The sequence below is a fragment of the Aythya ferina genome (assembly GCF_964211825.1).
Source record: "Aythya ferina genome assembly, chromosome: 2".
Taxonomy (NCBI): Eukaryota; Metazoa; Chordata; class Aves; order Anseriformes; family Anatidae; genus Aythya; species Aythya ferina.
This window is the reverse complement of record NC_140297.1, coordinates 110,784,458-110,802,122: the sequence shown is the minus strand read 5'-3', so window position 1 is coordinate 110,802,122 and position 17,665 is coordinate 110,784,458.

The following is a 17,665-nucleotide window of genomic DNA, read 5'->3' as shown; positions in this document are numbered from 1 at the left end:
CGGCCGGGGGGGCTCGCCCCCTCCCTGCCCGAAGGCAGGTGGCGGAGGAGGACACGTAGGTATCGCTTCCTTCCTTCCAGCTCACCACACAAACCTTACAGGAGTCTTTCCAAAGCCACCAAAAAAAAAAAAAAAAAAAAAAGAAAAAAAAAAAGAAAGAAAGAAAAAAAAAGAACAAACAAACCAGCCCCGAATTCGAGCCGTCGATTGCTTTCGAAAAAAACATCCCTCATCCTCCCCCACCCAAAAAAAAAAAAAAAAAAAAAGAAAAAAAAAAAAAAGCCTCGGGCAAAACCTCCCCCGGGGACAGCCCCGGCCCCGGGCAGAGCTCCGGGGGGGTCCGGGTGTTGCCGCCCGGGCTGCCCGCCCCGTCTGGGTTCCTGGGGCCGGGGGCCGCGGGGCGCAGTTTGCAGCTTTGGTGCCTTCTCTTCACCTTGTAAATCGCCACGAGTTGACGGATGGCTATCTAGTGGCCCTACGATGCTGCAACACATCGGCTTGCGTTTTTAGTCGTACTTCTGTCTTCTGTTCTGTGGCAATGGGCAGAGTTTGCTGTGTTTGTGTCGGCTGTGGTATAATGACCTAGGGCTCTCTTGACGTTTTCTTTCTGACCTTAGCCGTTCGAGTTCAGTGGCTAGCTGCAAGCATCATGAAGTGACCGCCTAGGTTATCCTCTGTGTACTTTTTAGAAACGCCAACAGCCTTACCAAAACTTGAGCAGATTTGAGATACAGTGCTAGTTTAGGTAGATGTTAGTCTTGGAGAACTTATTTTGTGTGCGAATGAATATAAAAAGAACTGCAGCAAAGTATTATTACACACATGATATCTATAACTAGGACTTTGATAACTGTTATACAAAGTGTGTAAAGTTTGTATTAATAAATTTTTGTAAACAATGCAATTTCGTCTAATGTTTGGGGGAGAGGAACCTAGTAGCTAACAGTAAAAGCTGCATCGGATTAAAAATAATAATAATAATTAATTCATTTTTAATATTTAATCAGTGCTTCTAACTTTTCGTGCCTGGCATACCTTTTTATTCAGCCTCCACATGTTGTCACCAAATAACCCCTAACGCCTTTACTGGTGCTAATTCTTCTGCTCGAGTCCATTAAGAGGAACTGCCGAAGCAAGTCTAGCTCCACACACACACAGCACCGAAACCCCAGCTTTCCAAAATAGGCAGCCCGGTGCCCCTCTCTCTGCCAGTTCCCGTGGTTAGAAGCCATTCTTTTCCAGCGGCGTTGTTCTGTTTGAGGAGCTCAAACAGAACACCTAATCCGCTTTTAATGAGCTGTGTGTGTGCTGACACCCTCCCGGCACCTCCCGGCTCGGGAGGTGCTGGCGACTCGCTTTGGCTCAAGGTTGTGCTGGGCTGTCCTAAAAAATGTGCCTGCGACACATCACGACTTGCTTAGGGCTTAAGGAGTGGTAGGCGGCCGTGACGAAAAAGCACAGGCAGGGCGGTTTGTCGGCACAAAGCGGAGGACAGGATATCCGACCTTTAATCTTCAATTCCTTTTATCAATAGCTGCTCGTGTTTATTATTTTTATTGTAGCTCAGGGACTATGTTCAGCTACGTTGGAAGGTAACAGCAATTTAGCTTAAACTAAACTCTATTTCCTTCTAAGCTCATACAATTAAAAACTAAAGCACAGGAATTAAATGACAATTTCCTAGCAAATTATTTTTAAAAAAACTTTAAGTCCAGGATTTGAAACAGACTGGTCATATCCTCTCCGCCACGTGTTCACCTTATAGGCTAATTTCCACAACAGCATTTTCCTGACTACCAGGAGGACACTGAGAGAACTTAAAACACCACTGGTATCAGTGCTGTGTGTGCAGAATTAGTGCAAAGCCAGATAAAAGTTCTGATTCAGGGCAGATTTGCTCAAAGAAGAATGCAAAGAGATGCTCACTGGGGGGGAGGGCGAGAGGACAGGGATTTCTCAAACAGAGAGTGTAAGAAAATCAAGTCACTGCTTCCCAAGGGCAGCACAGAGTGACAAACTGCTGTTAGGTTTATTCAGTAATTATGCAGTGCTCATACATATAATCCCATTACATTTCCTGCCCACCTAGAATGTGCTTAAGAGATCCATGCTGAAGACCTGCTTGGTATTGGCAGTTTGAGCTTGGTCCACCTGAAAAAATGTGGTTTTCAAGTCCTGACACTGGTTGAAGATGTGCAGAGGGGGTGCAGAGTTCTGCTGTAAATGGCAGAGATGTTCCTAGACTGAAGCTACTGAAATCACTCTTTACTGAATCAAATATGATTTCAGGAAGAAGCTCAGCTCTGTTCCCAGTGACTGAACCTGCTACCTGAAATGATACACTTGGAAAATATTTTGCAATACTGAGTCACATAGCATGAGTTTAGTGGGAATGCCTGGTGTTTTGTGTGCTGCTATATGGTTCGCTCCAGCAATGGAGAAAAAGTCGTCTGAGGAAACAAGAATGACTGGACAACACATTATTTTGGAACCCTATGTTGTAAAAACCTCCCAAAATTCAGAGTGACAAAGTCTTGTTAGTTAGTAAAGCAGAGCAGGACATGTAATCCAGACCCCAGGCTTCAGAAAGGTGTTGCAATGCCACATCTCTCACATAGTTAAACTGGGCATCAAAGCCAGAAAGCCTCAAAGAATGTATTTCTGTAGAGCCTTAGTGTAAATCTGGACATGACCAATGCCTTTGTGTCACAAGATGTGCTTGCAGAGGTGCTGATCTTCTCTCCATGTTCCTGTCAAGACGTTTTCAGCCTTCTTCAGAAACTGAAGTTCATCCATTGGCTGTATATGCTTTCACCTAGAGTTAAGGAAAATATAAAATCAGCAGGAAGTTTGATCTTTCAGGAGCTTGCTCCTTGATACTTTTGCAACTTAATTTCCAGTTCTAGGCTACATCATTTAGTCTTTCTTCAGGCAAAACCTGCAAGGAAAGCACGTTCCTGAAAATTTTAAGGACTTCATTCTTAGCTTCTCGAAGTGCATATCCTTTTAACGACACTCATAGATTTTTTAAGACCCGAGGGGACTCTTACAATCATCTACTCTATCTTAGATAATACAGGGCATAGGATTTCATGGAGTCCTTCATTTGGCATTTAATTTCTGAGTGAGCTATTCTCTATGACAGCAGTATTGATTACAAGACTTGCAGGAATGGCATATTTGCTGCATAAGTTGTTTCAAATGGTGCAGTTTAGCACTCTGTGCCCTGTTTCAGTTTGTCTCATTTTAAAGTCCAGGATATTTGCAGCCTGCTGAAGAATCTCTAATGCCTGGAGATTTTCCTCTCCATGTAGGCAGTCTCAGGGAGAGATTTACTCTCCTCTGTGCCCTACCTTTGAGGTAGAAAGGTTGATCTTTAAGTGCTCACAGTAAGGGAGATTTTCATTACTTTTGAACCACTTGCATTTGTGAATTTCTGTAGTAAGGTTTTGAGAAAAGGTTAAAGTATCTGGCAATGACAACCTCGAGGAAGTGGCAAAAAGAGAAAACTTTTATCTTCTTCCTGTGGTGTTGCTGGTTGCTAGCAAGTGTCACATCTGCTCTCTTGGCTTTTGTGTCATGATGGGGCATCAAAATCCTTTCCCACGTCTTGCTTCTTTTCTGGATCATTACTTCACATGCCTAGAGGCCCTGGCCCTATCTCACTTCTGGAGACATCCATTTCTTCCTGCGTAACCACCAAGTTTTGTCATCTCCATTGTCACCTTGCACCCATTCTTGTCACTCTCAGAAAGAGCAGCCCCATTCCAGCAATGCCATTTCTTTATTGTGATATATGGGCCAAATCCAACACCATTACAGATCTGTGTAATCATGTCAGAGAAGGATTTGTTTCTGCTGGAGCACAAATCCTGTGACAGAGCAGATCACACAGTGACTCGTGGCAAGCTGCTGGCCAAATCTCCTTAGCTGTGTTTGGGCTCCTAGAGGCAATCCCATCTTGGCATAGCCAAGGTCCATGATTCTAAACCTGTGTGGGACAACTTTAACAAGTGCTTCTTACTAAAACTGAGTGCGGTTCAGTTACTTACTTGGAATACTTGGAGAAGACGAGAGAGAAATGAGGCATTGGAGGTAAAGTATTTGAACTGCTAAAGCAGAATAAGTGTACAGTCTATGGCATCTTTTGCATCTTTTGCAGTAAATAGTTAACTGGCTTTTGAGAAGGTTTTTCTGAGCCAAAAAATGGGATTTATTTTTGAACAAAGTTATTTAAGAACCAGAAATATGCCAGTTTACAAGCAGTGGAAACAAGCATCCTATGTTTGCCATTTATACAAGAGTGTTTGTTTTACAACTTCAATAATGATAAAAGAGTCCAAGATAGATAGTTGCATTGATCTCTGAAACAGCATAGTTCCTTTATGTGGTTCACAGAAAGTAGACCTCTTTCTCTTGAGGCTTTGAGATGAGTTTCAGCTGTTTTTCTTCAAAGAGAACCTTGTGGAGATTTATGGCATTATGAATTAGAGAAGTTGGACAGAAAAAGGGCAGTCACTTCTGGTTCCTCCGTGGTGTCATCCAGCATTGTAATAGCAGGATATGAGTTGCATAGGTATAATTGGATGGGACAAGTTCTGTCACGAATATAGACCTACCAGATGACATCGTCAGTGTAGAGATGTGAACTGGAAAAAGGAGAGGGAGGTAGGGAATGAACAGTTCTACTAGAAAGGGAATTTCGATTGCCATCTTCAACAGATCTCTCAAAGCAGACTGGAGCAAGTTGGAGCCTGTTTTCCCCATTTGCTGGACCGGCCACTTGGGAGCTCAGGGTCCACTAATTTCACCTGGGTGTTAAAGGGTAGAGAAATTTTAATAAAAATTCTGTATTTTTTCCTCTCGGCTACACATTTCTGTAAGTCTTGGGCTTTGTCCTCTGTTTCTTTGTTCATATTGGAAAGGCTGGTCAGCCTTGTATCCTGTCTAGTTTTGCAGGGTTAATATGCTCTCCTGGCAGTGTATATCCAATGTGGTCTGCGTATTTACAGGTGGAGAGGGCAGACTGAGGAAATAGTTGCCCAGGCTAAAGGGTTTACCATTCAAGATTTGACAACAGATCTAAATTTGTATTCATTTTGGACAGATTAGATCAGACTCAGCCTATGGCTGATCTTTGTTTTGACATTTATCTTCATGGTGAGAAGAATGGTTACTTTTGAGTGGTGGAGTTATGAATAAATGACTGTCTTTCCCTCAGGAGTGAAGATTAGTGTCACAAGAAATCAGCCATCATGTATGTTATATGCCGAATGTGTGCTCCCTCAGCTCCCACTGCCTGGATGGGATTGAAACTTCACTGACAGTTTGAGAGGATGAAGAGTGCTTGGGTGGTGTGGGAATCAGGCTGTTCTGAAAATGGTTAAACTCCTAATCAGTTGTGAGCTGTTATGTCACCAGCAAAATAACAATATATGTAAATTAATTCATAAAAATAGCACAAGGAAATATTTCTCTCCCTTGCTATGCATACACATGCATATGTGTATGTATATACACATATTTCTAAATGAGACAAAAATGATAGGAACACATTAAAGTTACAATATTTATGTATTGGCCATAGCTAAACTTAGATACAACATCTAATTTACACTGACGTCTTTCTTTAACAAGTTTTGTAGGAGAAATGATTTAAGTTCAAGGAAGTGCAGTGAGTCATCTGCACGGTGGGCCAGTGGCTGAGCTAAGTTTAGAATCAAGGGGAAGTTTGGATCTTCTGGCTCCAAGTTTTTTCCTTTACATCTCTGCTTTTCTCAAACATTCTTTGTGCTTTCGAAAAAAAAAAAAAAAGAAACTTTCTTCACACTTTTCACACTTTTTTTTTTTTTTTTTTTTTTTTTTTTAATGTGTCCCTGGTTCTCTGGCCTTGAACTGTAAATCTCATTCTGAAAAATCAGGTTACCCAATGACCTTGCAGGTATTACCTTGTGATAAGTCTGTTTTCAGAGGGCTAAGATACAAAAGCATAAATGAAAGGTGAGATCAGTCCATATGATACCTGTGCAAAGAAGCATTCCCCATCACAAGAGAACAAACCAAGTGAGGCTGAGTGAGGCCAGTTCACCTCAGTCCACCTAATTGTTTGCACCCAACCTTTGTTGCTGTCTGCCCACTATAAAACTGTGCATAATCATTCTCTTTCCAAGACCTTTTTTTGGGTCATTGGCTTTCCTGTCAGAACAAGAGAATCCTGCAGCTCATGCGGCAACACAACCCATGTGAAATCCATCTCTCTCCTTTTCTGAGAGGTGCCTCCAAGCCAGAACAGGGGAAGATTAGTGCTCTTTCTCCATTAGTGGGTTATGAGCCTGTCTTTTCTGTGTCAGAGCTGGGGACATTCGTCTCACGTGGCCTGGGCTGGAGCCTCATGCGTTCCCCCTAGCTCTTGCAGCTTCTGCCCAGCACATCCTCGTGGATGGGTATTACAAGACACTACCGATTTCTGATACAAATCAAACAGTTAATCTGCTGTTACACAACTTCTATGGAAGTTATCTTTACCCCCCGCCTCGGCCAATAATGTATAAAAACTAAGAAAGACTGGCCCAAATTCTGTAAGGCCATGCTTGTTTAGTGACTTCTGTTTTAGCTAGCTGGCTGGCTGCATTGCTGTGTTTTGCATCAGGAAAGAGTCATGACACAGCTAAGAGGTGATTAAACCAGGGACTTCGTGTAACACACTGCATGCAGACAGGTGGAACATTTATACCAAAAGGAAGCTGTTTTCTGATTACATCTGACTTTGCTATAATAAAATGCAGTTATGTTTTATAACAGTTTCATTTTATTCTAGTTATACTGCGATGACAGGATTATTACAACACTGTTTATGCTTTTTGCTAAGCTTAGTCATTGTTTAATCTTATAAACAGAGAGTCAGCTCCATGCCTGATAGCTGTTGCAGCTCACGCTCCTGAGCCCTACCACTGCTGTAGGTACAACAAGACAGTGAGGTAAAATCAATTAGATAGCCTGGTCATTGTAATAGCCCTGCCAGGGGAACCTCATACTATAGTTACTGCCCACTGGAGTTGGGCACTTGGAGAAAATTAAAATATTGAATTTTGCCTTGAGGTGAATGACTATTAATTATCGATTATCAGCATCCAACAGGAGTGTGACTGCAGTCACTATTGGCCAATGCTCTACTCAGCCTTATCTTACCAATACCAATGGGGTTAATGTCAATGGAGCCACAAGCAGAACTAAAACGCCACTCAGCATGAGTGAGCTTCATCAGAATCTGACCCCATCTTGTTAAAGATGACTTTTTCAGCATGTGCAGTCTTTTCATATTCTAGATCAGTGGCTTCTGAAAGGTGGGCTTCAGAGTCAGAAAATCACAACACATCCTGGTAACATCACAGTGAGCAGCTGTCACTCTGGTGAGATAAATGCCATCTTTTATAAACTGCAGTTACTGTTCACTTTTCTCCACTCTCCTTCTGTCTCTGCTTTGACCTAGTCTGAGTCATTCTCTGCATGGGAAACGTTTCTTCCTGTGAGCGTACATATGACTGGGGTTGTGTACTGATAAAAGGGGTATAATGTGTCCCCTGACTCTGCAGTGAAGTGCTTCTGCTTGGAATTAGGATACTTGGTATCACAGTGAAGACACAAAACAGTGGGATTTTGCTAGATTCCCTTGCTATAGGTAGATGCTGGGTGGAAAAATAGTCTTTAAATAGCAATAAATGTGAGGAGCAGTCCAGCACAGCCTGGGAAGGTGAGGCAGGAGCAAAGAGTATCTGAAGGCTATGCCGTACCCATCTGGCCAGGCACCCACCATGCAAGGACCTCAAAAAGGGACCAAAGAGGAAGAATGTGGTTCCTCCACATTTGATTTGTGAGAAATAAGGACTAAGTTTTCTGCTCAGCTCTAATGGCAATAACTTAAGAGCAAGCATATGGACCAAGCCAAATGGCTCACCCAGCAGCCTGTTTCTGATGGTGGCCAACAATATGTGAAAAGTCTATGAACTAGGTCATGTAGAATGATCATCTTTGCTGAAATGAACATCCAGCCTTCAGTCAGTTAAGGACTTGTTATGCAGTAACCTGTCTTTGAATTGCTGTTTAAGAGGCCCTTATGGGCTGTCAAGGATCTGGTGGCTCTTGAATTTTTGACTTTTTTTGGCTGCTTTTATTTTTGACTTTATTTTGGCAATAAATATCCCATTTTATTCATGCATTATATGCTCTTGTTATTTGATACATTAATTCATTACTTGCATAACTTCCCCTGAAGACTCCAAGTATCTATAGTCACAATCTCATTTAGTGTATGTTGCCAGACAGGACACATTTTAGCTGTTGTTGGAGAGTATGGAAAAAGTACGGTTTGTTTTTTTTTTTTTTTTTTTTATAACCATACAACCAATGGAGAACAGGAAAAGTCTTTCAAACCATTTTTTTCCTCATTAAAAACTCGTATCATACCTAAGCTGTTATTTCCCATTTATTCTGTCCAGTCCTGTTCACACTTTAGAGTTTTTTAAAAAATTCTTATGACTTACAAAATACTTCACTTTGTGTTTATACCCAGTACAGCTACTTTTTATGTATGAGTTTGACTTCTATTTCTACAACAATGCCTTTAGAACAAGCAATATTATAAAGCATTGCATACTAATTTGGGTTTGCTTTCCATACTTCTCCAGTACCTGAGTTTGACATTTAGGAGTGGATTTTTGCAACTAAACCACAACTAAATCAAATGATGTTTCAGGATGCTTTTGCAGTACAAAGCCACATGTTTGAATCCCTGCTTCAGCTGGTTCAACAACTTGCCTAAGATCTTCCAGTGATTACCCTGAAACATCAAAGACATGACATAATTTTTCACGCAGTCTGAGACTTTCACCAGCTCGGTCCAAAACTTTAATTGTTTTATCTTGAACAGTTCTTTTTTCATATGTATACACACTGTGTGGTATGGAAACAGTAACATTATTTCCTAGGCAAAATCAGATACTATTAAAACATCTGCCAAGCTTCAGAGCTTGGAATTTCATATATGCTATATCATTTGTTCATCAGAGATGTTATGCCCCCATTATTTCTTTGAAGCTCACTGAGAGCTGCTGGTGCTTTCTGCATTTCATGACTGAAGCCCTTTCAAGTACAAAATTCCCTCTGGCTTTTGATGGCTTTCTGTATGTGGAGCATCAGCCCAGGCTCATTGCCACAGGAATGCAAAAGGGGCACGGAAATGCCTTTCTCTGACCACTTGCAATTGAGATGCTTCGCATTGCAGTGAAAGACATAAGCCAGCAGGAGTTTGTTACAGTCTGGCTGTCTTAATCAGAAAAAAAATCTGGTGAGCTGAAGATGTCCAGATGGGTTTAAAAAGATAAAAATAACATTCTGTGTCCTTCTCTATGATGAGAAATAATTCCATGTCAGTGATGCTTTCACAGTATACCCCCTGTTCTGCCTTTGGGGTATTTCCACAGCAAAGAGCCCCTAAGGATCATGAGTGAAGGCGAGTGGGACTAGGTGCATTCAGCAGGTGCTCTGTGCTGTTGGCCAAAGAGGGAGGTAGCACTGCAGAATAAGATACCTCCAGGAAGGAGGTCTTGATCCAATCAGAAAAGTCTATCTATGCCAGCACAGAGGAAACATAACCAGGGAAAACTTGAGGTAATGGCTGGGATTGCCAAGGAGGCATGCTTCAGCACTGAGGACCGTTCTGGTAGGAAAGCAAACAATGTTGCCTTGTATGCAAGACCCATCACTTTGCAGAGTTCCTTATACCAACATCATTTTGGGAAAATCCAAGCTGGACATACAGCTTACTTCCTTCTATAATCATGGGTGTGGAAGAAGGTTTAATTCATATCAGAGGAATCAAAAGTGACATATACATCTAGATTAGATAGGGTGCTGGGGTTTTGTTGCAGTTTCAAGTCAGCAGAAATCAACAGATTTTTACTTAAGAGTTTTAGTGGAGAAAGTTCTGGAGAAAGTGGAATTCCATTTCTGCTGGGAGTATTTGTAGAAATGACCATGAGCTCAAAACCAACCACCTTTCTCCACCCCAGAGGGTTACTTGCACCCCTGCCCTGCCTTGCAGTGACTAGGCCCTCTGCTCTCCTTCTCAACCTTTGTGTGGAGCAATCTGTGGAAGAAACCTCTCCTTCCAACTGTATTAAAGTTTTTCACTAAACTTTTTTGCAAATCCTAGGTTTTACACAGCTCAGTCTTCATGGTTTAGTCAGCGAAAGAGATGAAAATGTCTGCCAGGGCTTCCTTGTTGTGTTGAGGAAGCCATGTGCATATGTAGCAGATGAACACTTGCAGCACTTTAATGTGGACACTGATGTATAGTGATATTGAACCTGAATGTTATTCTGCTTAATGAAATCCCAGCAGGGAAACCTAGGAATGTTCTTGATGGATCAATGCAGCCGGGGTGGCCTGATGCCTTTGGTAAAGAGGGTAAGTGGCCGTTTGTTAAGCTGTGATCTGCTCAGCATGAAAGGTAAAGAGTAACCAATCTTAGTCTTACAATTCAGGTTATGGTCTGAATAAAGACAAACACAGGAGTCACTTGAATGGATTACATCAACTCTGCACAGATTGTGCAGATCCTCTTTCAGATCTTGATTTTTAGACTAAATAAGTATAAATGACAAAGGTTTGCTATTGTACAGTAAGCTTGCCACTAGCTTTTCAGAATTTGGTTCCCTAACCAACAGCACTGAATGTCTTTGCACTTTTGGAGGATGAAGGTGTGGAAAAGAGGTATTAGGCTTTTCTTGTATGAGACTCTGTCCCTTCAATTCTCCCCTTGGATTTTGGATTGGAAATATATCACAAGACTCTCTATTTTAGACAAAAATTGGCATTGAAAGTGTGCTGTTAACAAAGAACTCATCTCTTTGATCTGAGTGAAAGCACAATTTACTGGACAGCTGTTGCTCCTGGACCTTGGTGCTTGTCATGGTAATTTTGCTTTGTAGGTTGGTGGTTGGTGTATCCTGGAGCCAACAGAAGGAAGAGATGGCCTGGTGCCTGAAACAGCCCTGCGTTTCTACACCTCCTGCCCAGCAGCGTAGGTGTTTGAATTTCACTGGTGTCTCTCCTCGTCCTGTTAACATACACCAAATGACTGTGGGCAGGCATCTACCTGATTATCTAAAGCCCAGACATAACCAAACACCTGGCTGTTTGACAGGATCCACAAAACAGATACTACTTTGCCCACTTTCTGTGCCGGATGTCATCTGACAGGGTTTTAGGACAACAGGGTCTTGCCCCCTCAGGACACAATGTCAGGCAGAAGCCGGGGGTTAAACTGAGAGTTGGGAAATGTGGGTCACGTCACACCGATGACCCCTGTTTGCATGTTTGGCCAAATGGTTTGATGTGAAAAAGTCAAGAGTGATGTTTAGCAACCAAAGGGGCAGAATGCCCCTGAAGGGGCAGAATGTCCCTTTGCCTGTGGTTGAACTGCAAGCTACCTTTCGCCCATGTCACATCTTCTTTCACAGGATAACACATTGTACAGTTTTATTGCACTCTACATGTGAGAAGTAGTGAGTTGGAATAGTTTTCTGTAACCAGAGGATTTCGAAAATGGTAGGAAAATTATATATATATATATATACATATGTATATTAAAACTTCTATTTTCCCCTGATGATTCTTGATGTGTGAAAGAAATTAAGCTGGGAGAAAGTTGAGAAAAATAGTTTGTTATGACATTGTTTTTGTTGTACTTTAATTCTTCAGAAATTCTTTCTGTAACTAGTAAATATTTCCAAAGGTCACTATTTTTCAAAATTTGCAGTCATAGGAAATTGCAATTCCCATATGCTATTTGCTATTCCATAATCCTGCATAGTTAAGTATATGACCATGAAGATGCATGCATAGAGTTATCAACTTCATTTTTCAAAGTTTGTCTTTAGAAATATGAGCTTCTTTCATTTCTGCACAGTATCGTCAAGTCTTTTTACTATCTCTGAGCCCTGTGGCTTTAACTTTCCTTTTTGTTTGCAAGCCAGCAATGTATTCTTCCTGGTTGTAACACTTATTTTTTCTTCTCTTTTACTAATGTGTCAACAGGCAAAAATATACTTAAACATTTCAATGACCAGCACAGTTGCCAGTTGTTATCAGGCATATCAGTCACTGTTGAAGAATGAAGGTTTAAACTTCCTTATTTTATAAATACACCTAGCAGCACTTTCTGTGCAGTAAATGCGCATTCATGTGCACGTATCTGTTTATCTATGCATATAGTTCTGTAAACATTCTCATAGAAGCAAATATAATTTTGTTTCAAAAAACAAACAACTCTTCAGACACATCAGATTTCATCAGTATTTGTTATTTTTCCTGCAAAGCAGGAAGAAAACCAGCTATTCTTCTGAAGGATTTCAGTTTCTAAAAACCTTACGTCTGCCTGCAATAGAAATGCATATCTGTACACATTAAAAAAAAAAAAAAAAGAAATCGTCCAATTTTGAGATTGTTCAGGAAGCATCAATTCTGTAATACTTTCAAATATAACTCTTGATTTACAGCTTTATTTTGCAAAATCACATCTTGGTTCAATGAGCTTAATTCTTCTTTATGTTGTATATAAAAATATTATTTAAAGTGAGTATAAATGTAAATTAGAGCTATTTAGTTTTCTTCTTACACATCCAAAGAAGTATAAAAGGTTTTTATTTGAATGAGGATACTTTACAGTATTGTTGAGAGAGGGAAGCCCATGAAGTTTCTGCTTGCCGTTCATGTGTGTAAAGTCACCAGGTTGGACACGCCTGGCTCCAGCATGTGTATGTACACACAGACAGACACAGACAGACAGACATCTCCTGGCCACATTTCTGATGGCAGAGAATCAAAGCCACGATCTGTGCTGCCAAAAAGCTGCAGTGGTACGTGGTGGAACTGCGTTACCATTTTATAGTGTGTGTGAAGCATGACATCTCTAACAAGTGTTTTGGGGCACCCCAGTACAGAAATGATGTTCAGAAACACTACGCCACAGGAAGTGCCATTATTACTGTCCTAGAGAACATGCTTACAAAATAAGGATATTTTATTCCAATGTATTATTTTTACTATTTATTTATTGCTTGTATTGCCATAGCAACCAGCAGCTCAGTCACAGATGAAACCCCTACTCTGCTAGGAACTGCACAAACAAGAACAGGCGAGGAGCTCATCTTCACATTAATAATGTGTTCTTAATTATAAAAGGTCTCTGAGGTCATGTATGCAACTGCAGACAATAAATGTAAAACAAGTTCCAATGTAAACAGATAAATAAAACCACAAACAGGCCCTCAGTGATAACTTGGCTGTCCTCTAAAACTCCGTGGAGGAATGCTGACAGTATCAGCAGACCTTGAACCATGCATTGATGGAAATAAATCCAGGCTCTATCAAGTTGGGAAGGAATGGCCACCCAAGGACCTCACGCTGCATCACTTCCATGTTTACCAGGTGGATGGTGAGTGCAGACATCTCCACCAGTCCATGTCACCTGTACCTCCTCACATGGAAAGCTGTGCCATGCTCTTCTGCACAGGTTTCAGGCTTTAATGAACCTGGGATCTGGAAATACTCCTTTCCCCATTATCCCACCATTGACCTTAGAGAAATTTCATATTCGTTAAGAAGAAAAGTTGTCAGCCTTCTGCAAGAAACTATCAGCCTGCAAGTCCCATGGGGAGGCGCTATTGAAAGGATCATGATTACATGACACAACGACCTTCTTAAATTCTCCTGCATTTCAGAGAATATCGATTCCTGGTGTGGTATTGAGCTGTGCAGTACGAATGCTATTTTACATTCCAGAAATGCTAGCTCTGTTAATGCCTCGAAATCTTCCTTCCATTTTTACTACCCTAAGAAGAAGCTGATTAACTCATTCCCTTCCTTCAATACCTCTTTTATTTTTCCATTTATTATTATTTTCTCGCTCTTTCAACTTTTTATTTATTTATTTATTTATTTACTTATTTATTTTTTTCTCCTGCAGCATGTTGCTGTCACATCTTGCTGCCTGAATGAAGACACAATTTATTTTGCCAGGTTAATGTGGGGGGTTTGCACAATTTTGCACGATTCCAAAACAAATGCAACCCAACATGTATGTGCTAATTAAACAAACCCTATGAATAATATGGCAGCATGTGGCCCTCGTAGCTCTGGTAGCAGTAAGAAGGGTCCTGAGGGAGGCATATTTCTTCAGACTCAATTGCTGTAAGGATCTTTGCAGGGATACCCTCCTTTTTTCTGAAGGCACTATGCTTGTGGGGAATGTGTTCCTGTCTAATGGTCTAACATTGACAGTCCACTGCCTCTGCTCCTTTTTTCTCCACAGTAAATTGGTGATAAATCCTCCTGGTCACCCTGTAAAACAGAAGATATAACTAAAAAAAACAGTGTTTCAATCCAACGAAATTTCAGAAAGCAGGAGTGTCTGCAATATTGTTACAAAAAGGGGATTCAGCGGGCGTGAAGTCCTGCTGTTTGCAAGCAGTTTCACTTATCACCCAGGAGAAATGGGAAGGCTTTTCACATCCACCCTGCATGAGCTGGAATGCCTGAAGCCTGGCTTTGATCACAGGCACAGATTTTGCAGCCGGCCAGAGCTGCACTCTGCACCTGAGTTTCCAGGAGCCTTCTCCGCAGGGCACAAGCCTTCTCTAAAGACACTTTTTGAAGTTGGAGAGGGGTCCAAGCTTTGTGTGAAGACACACTCAGGGAGATTTTCTCATTTTCTTCTCCTTTTTAAACAAATATGGATTTGTAAGCAACTTCCTTTGACTTTCTGATAGGACATAGTGCTTGTTGAAATGGATCGGACTTCTCTGCTTGAAAACTATGGACTTTCAGATACCATATGGACAATTTGGGGTTTTGCTTTTCCTATCTTAAAAATATACATACTGGAAAGAAAGAAAGTTTATGAAAAAAACATTACAACCGAAGGAGGGAAAACCTTTGAGTTTTGTTCAATATCTACTTGGATAAAAAACCTGTTTCTGTGTATGAGGCTTTTTAACCCAAAAGCCCAGATAATTTGTTATTAGTGGGCAAGCCAGTGGGAGACCAATTCAGATTTTGTGATCTTTAAGGTCCCTTCCAACCCAGTGAGGTCCCTTCCAACCCAATATTTTTGTATATGCATGTGTCTACAGACAAAGTAGGTGAAGTCTCTAACGCTGTCATTTATTAAAGGCTTCCTACTCAGCCTAGAACATCAGGGGAAGATGGCTTCAAAACTGGACCCCAGTGTCTCTCCAAACGTCTGCTGGAGACTCAAGTCCAGGCAGGTGAATTGCACTGATGTGAGCAACGAGGGAGGAGTGTGTGGACAGGCTGCATAATTGACACTGTTCAGCTGTGTTGGGGTGGGATGAATGGAGTCCCCCTTCTTTCAGCTACCTCTTGCATCCATGCCTGGTGACAGCCTCGTGTAAATAGTTTTGAGAGGACAGAACCAAAGAGAGACTAGGAGGGCAACAAGCTACCTGCTTTGGAGAACAGTTTTTGTGAGACTTTCTGCTTTGTACCTTTTCTGCTGTAGACACTGATTCATCTATAACCTTGAAAAAAAATATGCCTGCCAGCTATTCTGAGCTGTTACATTTGAGTATTTGGAAATTGCTTGGAATACTCTGTTACAGAGTCCTGTATCTGGACTGTCTGCTACCAACACATTTTTGAGTTTCAGCCATTTCCATCTTTAGCTTCTTAGGGATACTTCTGATGGCTGAGGGATATTTTATAACTGGGCACAGACCAAAGCAGTCAATATCACCCCAGTGGCTCTTTGCTTCTGGCTCCTGTACTCCATCTTCACCATATGCTTACACCTGCTCTGGGGCTGCTTCAGAAGGAATGCTTCTTCCTACTTTATCTTGCATGAATTAAGCTTTCGTTTGCTCCCCAGGCTACAGATGAGTAAATTCCCTTCCTTACCAGCAAAGACGGGATAAGTGGCTCTATTGGTGCTTAGGCACACCCTGTCAGCTTCTCGCAAGGGATGCTAATTCACCTCTCTTCTGTTTTTGGCCTTGAATTTCTGTTCCTGCCAAATATGCTATGGGAACGAGTGTTAAATGTTGCTGTCACTTATAGTATATGAAAGATGATAAATACTGTGGAGGCAAGCTGTGAGGAATGAAGACAAGAAGCTGATGTTTGGTGTGAATGAAGAGGGGGAAGGCTGTGAAAAGTGAAATCACATGCTCAGAGCAAAAGGCTAGGACAGTTTTCTTCACTGTAATGTTATGAATGGAAATAGGTAGGAATGTTATATTTGACAAATGTGTAGAAGATGATGTTAGTCAAGACAGAAGATGGTGAGAGCCTGGAGGAGTGTTTTAGGTTATGAATGAGAATAAAAACATCTAATCTATAAATGTGATGCAAAAAGAGACAGTAAGAATCAAATGGGGATTAAGCTAAAGGACACATTGAGGCTATGGACCTGAGGAGCTGGAGAAGAGGCAGGACAATGGTATTTCCATAGTGACAGAGAAAAGGGAAAAGTGTAAGGGGGAAAGACGAAGAACCCTACTCTGACCATGCCACTCTCAAGCAGATGGCTGAAACATGGAGCAGGTACTTTATTTATTTATTTTGCAGATGAAATTATATAAAATCTGATTATCTGTATAATTATCTGTAAATGAATTATCTGGAAACAACATGAAAAGAAACAGAGACAGAGCCCAGGTGTAGAAGGCTTCTGTAGAAAACTGGAGGGAAGAATGAGGAAAATCCTTTGAAAGATATGTTGAAAGTGCAGCTAGAGGGAAAAGAGACAAAGATGACTCAAACAAAGGCCATGGAGAGCAGTTTTCCAAGAGGCAGAGTCTTGCAGGCAGGTTGGGGAGGGTGACAAAAGATTTTCATTCTGACTTTTGGCAGGAATGATTCATGAGGCAAAAATATGATTTCTTCACCAGAGGGCAAAGGAAAGAAGGAAAAAAAAGAAGGCTTGAGACTGAACTCATCTGGAAGAGCTCCAGAATACATTTGAAGTCAAAAGAGATGTTTAGGGTGGCTGATAGAGGGGACAGTGGAGTCAAAGAGTTTATTTTTAAAAAGACTTGATTGCATGGTGAGCTGGAGAATCCTGAGGAAAGCAAGAATTATAAAGAATACAGGAAGGAGTGATAGAGGGCTAGGTGGATTAGAAGATAAACTCAGAAGAAACTAATGGTGAGAGGCTGTTGGCCTAGCATGAATATTGCAGATTACATGTTCTGTATGTCCTGCAGAAGAAGAGAAATCTGAGAAGGGAAGGAACTTTGAAAAAAAACTTACAATTTTCATTCCAGATAAGTTGGTAAAATGCTGTGCAGGAAGAGAAGTGTATAGATGGGAAGGTGAATGGTGGTGGTAAAGGAAAAGAAAAGGACAGTTGAAGGGCTGAATCAAAGATAGAGAAAAGCTGTCAACTCTGGAAAACTAGAATTCATCTAAAGTATAGAAGCATAGAGAGGTTTTTTTTTTTTTTCTTCTTTTATTTGTTTTTGTTTTGACTAGGGATGAAGCAGAACTGAAGATCTAGAAGACAACTAAAGGAGAAAGGAAGGAGAAGGAAATGAATTCAGGGTGGAGGGCATTGACCAAACTGGAGAGGGCAGGAAGAGAGGAAGCA